The sequence below is a fragment of the Monodelphis domestica genome, chromosome 6 (genome assembly GCF_027887165.1).
Source record: "Monodelphis domestica isolate mMonDom1 chromosome 6, mMonDom1.pri, whole genome shotgun sequence".
NCBI classification, from domain to species: domain Eukaryota; kingdom Metazoa; phylum Chordata; class Mammalia; order Didelphimorphia; family Didelphidae; genus Monodelphis; species Monodelphis domestica.
Genome location: NC_077232.1, coordinates 156,248,370 through 156,260,814, shown reverse-complemented (window position 1 = coordinate 156,260,814; position 12,445 = coordinate 156,248,370). Strand labels below are relative to the sequence as shown.

The window sequence follows — 12,445 nt, the reverse complement described above, 5'->3', positions numbered from 1 at the left end:
GTTATTATCTAAATCTCTAATCCCATTTGCTTGGACTAGTATCTCTATCCATTGAAGTCCTTCTCATCCCTTATGAGCATTTAAGTGCCACCTGCTCCACAGAGTCTTACCTGATCCTGTCAGTTAGAAGTAATCTCTTTTTAAATCCCCCAAAACATGTTGTCAGTAGCAATTCCATATATCTATGACATTTTAATTGGTATTGTCATTATTTGTGTCCCTATTCCATCTTTCCTCCTTGAGCGACACATGACTGGATCATGTTTTTATATATCTTGTTCTTTGGACCCTACTAAGATATACCCTATATTGTAATGAGCAAAAGATAAAATGACTGAATAAATCAAAGTCTGATTTTCTGGGCGTATCAATTTATTAAAGAATGCATGCTAATTACCCAACAAATTGGGACCAAACCCTTTTCTCAGTTTTGGGCTGGACCTTGAATTCAAGGAGAGACAGACTTTTGTATGTTAGAAGTAATTAATCAAATAAGACCAATTAATTAAAAGAAGTGGTATAACATTAGGTAATCTGATTTCTAATTTGGTGAAATATTAGGGATTTTCAAATTGGGAAGGGCAGAATGAAGAGGTATGTTGCAGAGGCTGGCACATAAGAAAAGTGCCAGGCTAAAGTTTGTGGAATTGATCACCTCACTGGGCGGGGTGAGAGGGGCAGGAGTGTGGAATCTTTGGTATAATTTCCTGATTTCTAGAAAGTTTTCTTACTCCTCCCCAAGTATCTATAAATAATAAAAGCAACATGGAAACAGCTGATTGATCAGTACAATGACAATTTTCAGATATAGACATTGTCTGCTTGAGATGGACAATTATGAGAAATCTCTTTACATCAATTTCAGATTCTTACTGCAATTCTGGCCAACATAACCTAAATCCTTGGTTAAGCATCTCTAAGGTACAGGTGGTCCAGTTTCCCAGCCACACTAGGCTAAATTCAAACAAGGCAATTAGATTTTCTTCCAATTCACAAAATTGAATAAACTTTTCTCATAAGATAGAATTTGAAGTAGGCCCAGAACTGAATAGAAAGGGAGCTAAACTAGCTCCAGAATTGTCATAAGACAGAATCAGTGGTGCTCATTCAATTCCCACCATCACTTGTTTTGCTAATTCCCTCAATTTTCTCACCATATACAATATGATGAATAATCAGGAAGTCACTGTACTAGAGAAACTACTGACTTAAAGTCATAATCAGGATGTTATTTAGTTCACTAGAATGATTTAGATTAGAACTCAACAAAAGTTAGAATTCTAAGTGTTTGTCTATGGAACATTAAATCGTGTTACTAGGGAAGGACCACAGACTCAACCTAGGATCATAGGTGAGTTTAGATATGGAAGGGATCTTAGAGGACATTGAGTTTAGCTCCTTCATTTTATAGATGAGACATCTGAGTACTACAAAGAATTAAATTTTGAAATCTTTTTTAATAGGTGTTCAAAAGTAAGAAAATCTATGGTGGACCCTCTAACCCCCTCCTCCCTTCCCCCATGACAGCATTTTCATTTCATCATTGGTTTTAAATCAAAAACATTTTACATTAGTCTAAAAAGGTGACATGCCCCCAAAAAAGATTTCCCAAGGCAATCATGATGTCATATCTCTGGACCTTCTCCTCTTTATTTCTTTCATGATTGAATTCAACTTATCCTAACAAACTTTATTAATATCTTACTATGTGAAAGATAATATTCTATTTACTGAGAATAGGAACCTAAAATATGACCTAGTCACTTTTATCAAGGGGAAAGATGAAACAGGGACATGAGTAATTATGATATTAATTTAAATGTGATAGAATAAATACAGATAGTGTTATGAGGGATTTAGTTTGGTGAGATTATTTCAAATTGGGAGGAGCAGGTAAGACTTTCTTGAGAAGATGGCATTTAAGCTGGTCTTGAGGAATGGGGGAAATACTTTGATAGGCAGAGATTGGCAGAGAATATATATCAGTAGAGGGAAATAGGATTAGGGATTTTGAACTAGAAGGGAGCTCGGAGGTCATTTAGTCTAGCCAAAAACTGAAGACTTAAGGAAGATAAATTATGTACCTAAGCTTGTACAAGTAATATCAGAGGGCAGGTTTACACTGAAGTACTCTTACCTAAGAACTAGGGTTCTTTCCATAGTATCATGCTGCCTCCCTCCCAGGAGATGTCAATTTTGTTCATATCAACGCCTCTATATTCCCTTGCCTGCTTGGAATTGTACTCCTTGTTCTGTTCTTACTACTATGACACTTTCCTATTGCACCTTATATAGATGATACCTCAGAGAAAATAAGCAAGACTTGACTTTATCAACTGAGTGGTTGACCTGTCTTTTCTGATCAATATATTGAATGAGAGTGGGAGGACTACAGTAGAAAGAGGATTGGCTTTGAGTTATAAGACCTAAATTTAAATTGTGATCCTGACACATATTTGTGTGATCTTGGGGAAGTCATTTGATTGCTAGGAGACTAATTTTCATTATTTGTAAAATGAAGATGTTGGACTAGATCAGGAGTTCTTAACCTTTTTGGAACATGTACTTCTTTGGCAGTCTGGTGAAGCCTATGAATCTCCTCTCAGAATATAGTTTATAAATGCAAAAAATGAAACTCTAGAATTATAAAATAAAGAATATGTATTGATATATAGAGATATTAAGACTTTTAAAAACCAAACTCCTAGATGCTAATTTCAAAATTCCCGACCTTGGTGGATCTAAGATAATTTCCTTGTAAATTTGAAAATGAGGGTTGAATTGATTGTGATTCAGTTTTACCTAGTTTTAGTTGTCTTGGTGTGGAAAAAGTCAGTGAGCTAGTTTGGATATATAGATAGGCTTCACTCAAAGAAGGACTGCGCATAGTGCTCTTTCTCATTGTCTAGCTCGTAGACAGTCATGGTTCCAATTCCTTCTTTCTCTTCTCACCACCCCTCCTTCCCTTCTCTCCATCCCTCTCTTCCTCTGTTTCTCCATTCTTTGTTCCTTTTTTCATTCATTCCTTCCTCCTTTTTTTCTTTCATAATATAAGAATATATTAAAGTCATTTAAAATGTAGAATTCTTAGGACTCCCTTTATATTCCACCATTTGGTGATTTGGCAAATAGATATAACTCAGTCTATAGTGAGGGCAGGTCATAGTGTTTCTGACATATATATGGAATTAAATGGACTTTACTGATAACCTATATAAAACATAGGGCTTCATCAGATTAATTCCATATTTTCTGAGGGTTATATCTTTATTCAGATTTATGTGCCCATCATGTCAGCAGATGGTATATCTTATTACAACAGACTCTTAGTACTGCTTAACTATATATGCATTAATACATTGGATAAAATTTAAGCAGTAGAATAAAAGAAATAGGTATTATGCATGTCATAATGTAATATTTAAAATGAAGCTTGGTGAGGAAAAATATTAAGAATATGCTTCTTATGTTTACTAAATTGGGTTATATATGTTCATGGAACTAGACTCCCCAACAGTTTTTAGCTCTAAGTCTAAGTTACAGCTTGCTTCATTGCTCCCTAAACACCACATTTTCCACTAAGGATATAGGAAAGTATGATCCTTCAGCTTAACGTGCCATGGTACTCAAGTGTGGTACATTCAAATTGGAAGTACTTTGAGGAGAAAAAAACCAGCATGAATAAGACTGAAATCTCACAGTAGATGAAGTTAGAAATACAAATGTTGAAGCACTGAACTCTCAGCAAGTCATAATTTCACTGATTTTTATTAGTAAGTGGATATATGGGAGCAGCAATGCATGATAAATCAACATATCTGCTTCCTTACCAGCTTTTATGATCAGCATTAATGGTAGCAACTGTCACAGAGATTATAGCTCCTTTATTTCAATGGAGTCTAAAAGGCATAGTGTATAATACAGACATTCTACAATTGTATCTATTTTTAAAGTTGCCTTTTGGGCTTGTGTTGTTGACAAATAGTGTTTCTGTTAAGACTTAAACTGAGGGACTGGCTAAAGAAGAAAGACAAGGAGAAAAGAGGTATCATCTAATCGATTCAGAAATCTGGATGACCACTTGTATGCCCACATGCTTGTTAGCCATTTTATTTTAGTTTAACTGATGCCAAAATTGTTTTATTGATCAGCCATGCCAGGATTGATAAAACATAATTTTAAGTGCCCTCCTGTGACTTTGTTCCCCCATTACAAATCAGCACAGACCTTGAGAATATATTTAATTTTCCTTCCATTTGTAAATCTCTTCTGAAGGATAAGGTTTCCCTTCAGGACTCAGGTCTTCTTTGCCTTGCTTGAATAGTACAGAGTGATAGGAAAATCTTTGTGATTTATGGTATCACAGGAGTTTCCGTGTGTGCGTTTGATGAATATTGGTAATTTAAGAGTTAGTAGACAGAAGGCAAACCAGCTATGAACTCACTATGCACTGCTACAGTTCTCATGAAAAGATTATTAGTGCCTTTAGCTTCCTTGAAGCATTCAAGGCAGTTTCAACTTAGAAACAACTGACTTTGGAAGAACTTTTTATTCTACAAAAACTGCAGGGAAAACTGGAAAATAATGTGGTAGATACAGACCAACACCTTATACCTCATACCAAGGTAAAGTAAAAATGGATCCAGGATTTAAAAATAAAGAATAATATCATAAAAATTAGGGGAGCATGGAATAGTTTACCTGGCAGATCTATGTATAAGGAAGTTTATATTCATATAAGACATAGAGAACATTGTAAGATATAAAATAGATAACTGACTACATTAAATTTAAAAGATTTTGCACAAACAAAGCCAAGGCAACCAAGATTAGAAGGGAAACAAAAATTGTGAATAATATTTTTTATAATGAGGGTCTCTAGTAAAGGCCTCATTTTTCAAATATATAGAGAAGTGAGTCAAATTTAGAGGGACACAAACACTCTCTAAATGACAAATGATTAGAGGATGTGAACAGATGAAGAAACCAAAAATATTTTTAGTCAGATCATAAAAAATGTTCTAAATCACCATTTTTAAACTTTTATTCAAATTTTATTTTGTTTTATTTTTTAATTCTAAAATTTATAAAACCAAACAAAATAAGGATTTCCATATACAAAGAAAAAGAAGATAGCACACAAATAAAATTACAAATCTCCTTTATGCTTGTATTTGACTTTTCTTCATGTCAACATAATAAATCCCACCCATAAGTTTTCCTAGCACCTCCTCACCTTCACCACATCATAGAAGATATAATCGGGGAGACCAACATGTATACATAAATTAAATCTTTCATGTTTCACCTTTCTGTTCACTTTCTGTAGATAACATTCACAGTTTATTCTTCTAGCATCAATTCTGTGCCTGTGTATAATGGTCTCCTTGTTCTCATTTCAGTGTTCATTCTTTTACATAGTTCTTTCCAAATGTTTTCTTTTAAATCAATCTGCTCATCATTTCTTATGGTGAAGTAATATTCTATCACAACCATACACCACAATTTATTTAGCTGTTCCCCAATCAATGGGCATCCCCTCAGTTTCAAATTCAAAACAAAGAGAACTGCTATAAATATAAATATTGGAGCATATGTATTCTTTTCCTCTTTCCCTGATCTGCTAGGGAAATAGATGCAGTGTATACATAATTTTATAACTTTCTGTGTATAATCCCAAATTGCTCTCCAAAATGGATCAATCAGTAGCTCCACCAACAGTGTATCTGTCCCCATTTTTCCATATTCACTTCAACATTTGTTATTTTGCCTCTTTTTTTCATTTTAGCCAGTTTGATGGCTTTGAGATGATATCTTAGAGTTGTTTTGGTTTGCATTTATCTTATCAGTAGTGATTTAGAACATTTTTTTCATATACTAACATATGGCTTTGATTTCTTCAGCTGAAAACTGTTCATCTATTTTTCCCATTAATCAATGGGGAGATAGCTCTTATTCTTATAAAGTTTACAAAGTTCTCTATATATTTTAGATAGAAGACTTCAACCTAAGAGACTGTATATAATCCCACCTCAACCCCCACAGTTTTCTGCATTACTTTTTACTTTGGCAACAGTTATTTGTAGAGAAAAAAATTTAATTTGACATACTCAAAATTATCTGTTTTATATTTCACAATTATCTCCACCTCTTATTGACTTATAAGTTCCTCTCCTTTGCAGAAATTTGACAGGTAATATGTTACATCTTCTAATGTACTCATGATATCTCTTTTTATGCCTATGTCATATATCCATTTTGGTCATATCTTAGTGAATGGTATAAAATGTTGGTCTATACCTAATTTTTGCTGAACTAGTTTCCAGTTATTCTCTCCATTTTCACAAATAATGATTTCTTATGCCAAAAAAGTAGGCCTATGGTTTTGTCAAATATGATATTACTATGATCTTTTATGGCTATTTGCTGTATATCTGTTTCCACTGATCTACCATTTTCTTTCTTAGCAAAGTACTGGTCATTACTGCTTTATGGTACAATTTAAAATCTGGTACTGCTAGACCTTCCTTTGCATTTTTTTCATTAATTCTTTTTGATATTCTTGATCTTGTATCCCAAATTCCAAATGAAAATTGCTGTTATTTTTAACATTTTTTCTAACAATAAATTTTTTGGCAATTTAATTGGAATGACACTGAATAAGTAGATTAGGTAGTATTGCCATTTTAATTATATTGGCTCTGTCCATCCATGTACAATGAGTATTTCCCAATAATTTAGATCTGACTTTATTTGTGTAAAAAAGTTTTTTATAATGATGTTCATCTAGTTCCTAGGTTGTTTTTGTAAGTGTACTCCCAGGTATTTTATTTTATCTGTAGTTATTTTAAATGGAGCATCTCTTTCTATCTCTCCTTGTAGGACTTTTGTCAGTAATATATAAAAATTCTGATTATGTATTTGGATTAAATTTATATCCTGCTACTTTGCTAAATTATTGATAGTTTCAACTAAATTTTTAGTTGAATTTCTATGATTTTTCACATATATCATCATGCCATCTACAAATAGATAGTTTTAATACTTCTTTGCTCATTCTGATTCTTTCAATTTCTTTTTATTTTCTTATTGCTATTGCTAGCATTCCTAATACTATGTTAAATGATGTTGGTGAGAGTCGGTATTCTTGTTTCATGTCTGATCTTATTGAGAAACTTTCTAGCTTCTCCTTGTTTCGATACTTGCTGATAGTTTTAGGTAGATTCTTTCCATCATTTTAAGAAAAAAATCCATTGATTCTATATCACTATTAATTAGAGAAATGCAGATTAAAACATCTCTTAGGTGCTACCTCACACCTATAAGATTGGCTAATATGACAAAAAAGGAAAAATTATAAATGTTGGAGGAGATATGGGAAAATTGGGATACTAATATACTGTTGGTAGAGCTGTGACCTGATACAACCACTCTGGAGAACAATTTGGAATCAAGCCCAAAGGACCATAAAACTATTCATACCCTTTGACCCAGAATTAGCATTTACTACCTCTATATCCCCAAAAGATAAAAGAAAATTACACTGGAATGACCTCCAGGAATGATGCAGAGTGAGAGGAGCAGAGCCAGGAAAACGTTGTACACAGAGACCGATACACTGTGGTACAATTGAATGTAATGGACTTCTCCATTAGTGGCAACACAGGGATCCTGAACAACTTGGAGGAACCTATGAGGAAAAACACTATCCACATTCAGAAGAAACATGATGGGAATAAAAACACCAAAGAAAAACAACTGCTTGAATACATGGGTTGAAGGGATGTGGTTGGGGAGATAGACTCTAAATGAACATTCTAGTGCAAACAACATCATTGAAATAGTTTCTGATCAAGGACACAAGTAATACCCAATGAAATTACGTGTTGGCTGTGGGAAGGGTGGGTGGAGGGGAGGGAGGGAAATAAAGTGAGTATTGTAACAAAAAAATAAATAAAAATTAAAAACAAAAACCAAAAAACAAAAACCATTTCTAGGAGACAGCTGGGTTGCTCAGTGGATTGAGAGCCAGGCCTAGAAATGGGGGTTCTGGGTTCAAATTTTACCCCAGACACTTTTTAGCTGTGTGACTGGGTAAGTCACTTAACCCCCATTGCATAGCCCTTACCTCTCTTCTACCTTAGAACCAATACATAGTATTGATTCTAAGATGGAAGGTAAGGGTTTTTTTTTTTTACCTCTTTCTACATGTGATTAAAAAAGTAAGCAAATTAAAAAAAAAAACAATAGCACTCATCTCCTAAGGTTATTATGAGGATCAAATGGGATAATAATTAGAAATCACTTAGCAATGTGCCTGGTACAAATTAAGTGCTCAATAAGTGTTAGCTATTATTATTATTATTAGTTGTTGTTATTTAAATTAAAAGAGAGATCATGGAGACCTCTTTCCATCTTCATCTTAGTATCTTAGCTAAAAATTGAAGCTGAATCCAGAAGGTGAAGAGAGAGACATATTATAACCCTTTGCCCAATGGAGTCATACCTATTAGAAACTAGTCATGATAATGGGACTGGTCTTATAGCCTTAGTAACACAAGACCTGATGGGAACTTAGGGGAAACTACAATTCTAGTCTACATACCTGGCAGAGCTCCTCTAGCAATTACTATATGCATGTTAGAGCAATGGAGAGCAGATCTATAGGTGTGGTATAATGTCACTAGAAATCATCCTGCTCAATTAGAAAAGTGAGTTTTTCTTCCATATATACTCACTCCATGAACTTATATTCCCCTTCACATATGAATCCTGCTCACACATCTTCTCTAAGAATATGCCATCTCCCAGACACCCCAGTTCCAAATGCCCCCTCTGGGTCTGCCCCTTCCTAATAACTGCTGGGGATAGATGTTCCTTCTGTTGTGCTCCTTCATGAATGTTCCCCAGATCTGTCCACTTTTCCCACTGATCGTATAGGTATTTGTGAGTGAGTACACATGGCAAAACATTTTATTGTCACTTTTCTAATCAGGAAGAGGAAGCTTTTTTCAGGATCTAGTCAAAGTGATGGATATGGCAGTCATTTAGATCATATATTTAGATGGAACAAATCTGTACTCAGGTTGCCAAGACATTACTCAGGCACTCATGGACAATCGAGTTTTCAGAACAGTTAATATTTACATCTATCCCAAGGTAGGCTGAAAAAGATGGGATTATTTAAAAGAGAAGAGGGAGGAAAAGAAAGTGACCATCTCCTTTCCTTTATTAGGGGTTAATCCTCAGCAAAATTTTCATCATGTGATCATGTTAAGCTAAAGATTCAAGGTGAAGCTAAGATTTGGAAGCAGAAAAGAATTATAAAAGCTCTTGTTCAGTGGAGTCATTCTTGGGATTAACCAACAACCATGGGAGCTAGGTAATATAGTTATTTGGAGCACTGAAGTCAGTGTCAGCAAGTCCTGAGTTCAAAATCTGCTGTAGCCACTTATTAGCTGTGTGACTCTGAGTAAGTTACTAACCCTCTATCAGCTTTAGTTTTCTCATGTGTAAAATGGGGAATAATGATAGAATAATAATAATAATGATAGGGTTTTTTCTGATGCAAATGAGATAACATAAGAGGTTATGCAAATCTTAAAGTATTTTATAGGTGCTAGATATTAGTATTAAATAAGACATTTTAAACTAGTTATGGCTTGTGGTTAGCATCTTTTTACCTCCCTTTCTACAGCCTATTTCCACCTCTTAGAGCTTTCATGTTGCTCTGGACTCTGAACTGAGTTTTTAATATGCTCCTCTAGGGCAGATATTATTTCAGTTTGAATTTATAACCTCAGCACCCAGTGCACTGCCTGCTAAATGCCTAATAAAGACTTTCATTCATTTATACATCCTAAAATACACTTCTCAGTCCAATAGTATAGCATTATAGTCCAGCTACATTGAGCATTATTGTGATGATTTCAGCATTTCAGAGTCTTCATTAGGTGTTCATATTTACCCAAAGCTAGGTACTGTTTCATTGACCAAATTGGTGACTATTTGGGGCATTGGGATTTGCTAATTTTTAGCATTAATAAAAACTTATCAGACATCTCATATAAGTTGTTGTGCATTCTGGTGTATAGGTAATTAGATCTGGCTTTATAAAGTATGTTTTCTTTTTACAAATAGATTTTATTGATACATTTTGTTTTTACGTAGCTTACTTTAACCCCAAATATTAGAGAGCTCCCTTAGAGAACTTTTTTAAAACAGAATGAAAAAGGAGGAAAAATAGATCAAAAATTCAGCAAAATGAATGACACTATAAATGACATTATAGTCAATGACCCATGAGCTCTTATCCTTTGTGAGGAAGTTTGTGTATGGGAGGAATTGGGAGGGAAATTGTCTTCCCATTTACCTTCTTTAGGACCAAGCTTGATCATAATTTGGTAATATTTTGAAGTGATTGTTTCTTCCTTTTGTGTTGTAGTCATTGCATATGTTGTTTTCCTATTTTCGCATATATTATTTCACTTTGCATCAATTATATACCTTTCCATGCTTCTCTGTGTTTATCATGTTTGTTTTGTCTTCCATCCCAATGTACATTCCTAGCTTATAATTTATTTAATCATTCACCAGTAGAAGGATGTTTATTTTGTTTCTATTTCTTTCTGCAACAAAAAATTTTGCGTAAATATTTTGGCTTGCAGAGCGCTTCTCTTTTGATCATTGACCTCTGACCTACAGGCATATAGATAGATATGCCTACAAGAGGAGCCCAGCTTAAAGGGCACCATTCTTTGCACAATTCCTAATTGCTTTGCAGAATTCGGAGAGGAATGCTTTCAAAAGAAAACATGTCATCTCTGATCTAGAGGCTATCTCCTAAACATCTCATAGTGTTTTCAGACCTTTGGAGACAGATAGTCAATTTAAGTTATGAAGATTATTTGAAGTGGAATCTTCCCATGTAGTGGAGAGGAATCCAATGGCTATAATTTTGCATTATCTCCATTCTAGGAAAGTTCAACTGAAATAGGGGCAGTTGTTGTAGGTCACTTAGCCATTCGAGGTGGGAAAGAAAGCCTCAGGGATCCTTTAAAAAATTCAGTGCTTTGCCTCATAATTCAATGGACTAGGCTAACTTTTTGATTATGTGACCATCACAATAGGAGCAATAGCTGATAAAAAATGAAGAGAAAAATATTTTTAATAGGCTGTTTATATTCCATACACCTCCAGGACCTTCGCAAATGCTAAAGAAACCATCTTTGGCAATAACTTTCTTCCTCCTAAGTTCTAGTGATTGGTAATTTCTCCAAATATGTAGAATCTTTGTAATCATGCTGTTTTTCTCAGCATGGATGTTTAGTAACCATCCCTCTGGAGTGATACAAGGTGGCCCATCTGGGGAAGTAAATCAAGACAGACGGCCCACAAATCAGCCGTAGTGAAGAAGGTTTAGTTTAGCTTTTTCCTGATGCAAGCTGACTTTCTGGCTTTTACTATCCTGGCAAACCAAGTCAGACTGCTGGATGACATTTATTTTTATTAAAACTGAGCAAACAGCAGTCATCAGTTGATGCATAAGCTGCTGATGCTCCAGTATAAAACAAATAAACAGCGTGTCAGAGAACAGGCTGTAAAATCGAGAGCTAAAATTTTTCATGTCTCTTGCTTTCCTGTGGCAATCAAATAAAAAACCTAGCACCAACTGTTGCCCCTCTACATTTATAGGAATTCCTACGGAAAAAAATCATGAGTCTTGCCACTTTATTTACTCTTATGTTTGTACTGTAAAGGAGGGAAAATCCCTGCTATTTTTTTTTATTATTATTGACAGAGAACTTACTGGTTATAGTAGTTTTTTCAGTTGAGATACACTGTTGGGTAATGCAACATCTCATTTTTCTGTCACTGTTTATCAAAGAGAAAGAAGATGCTCCTGCCAGCTGAAAAAGAGAATCAAGACTAAGGCTAAACCAGAAACAAACTGCTATAGCTACAGAAATTAATGCTGGACTGGCCATCAACTCTCTGCAAGACCTTGAAGAAGTCTTTTAACCTCTCAAGTCCTTATTTTCCTCATCTGTAAAATGAGGAGTTTGAAATAGAAGATTTCAGACTATCAACAAGCATTTAAGTGCCCTCAGTGTGCTAGATGCTGGGAATCCAAAACCAAAGTGATACAAATGAAAGATTTCTTGCCCTCAAGAAGCTTTTTATTTTATTGGGGGAAACAACATACAAGTAAATAAGTGCACAAACTGAAGAAAGCAAATCTCAAAAAATATTGATGTGTTTTAAATCCAGCAGATCAGTATCTGCATTTGAAAACATCCATAAATTGGTTTAACCCAGACTTTTATGTTTTACCAATTCTATATCTTTTCCCTAAAGGCCCCTACAAAACCCTCCAAAGCAGAACTGTCTTCTGAGATTTATAGAGCATTTATTTGCTTTTTTTCATAATGAAGCAGCACAGTAT

The 12,445-nt window shown here is 34.5% G+C and overlaps 1 long non-coding RNA gene across 5 annotated transcripts in view; it reads left to right on the top strand.

The window, feature by feature from the left end:
• The first annotated feature begins 1,295 nt into the window (after window positions 1–1,295).
• LOC103098462 (uncharacterized) overlaps window positions 1,296–12,445 on the top strand; it is a 113,924-nt gene continuing 102,774 nt past the window's right edge. For all 5 annotated transcript variants that reach the window (XR_001622960.2, XR_008912883.1, XR_468888.3 and 2 more), the window contains exon 1: window positions 1,296–1,351. This is a non-coding gene — a long non-coding RNA (uncharacterized LOC103098462). The remainder of the gene's footprint in view (window positions 1,352–12,445) is intronic.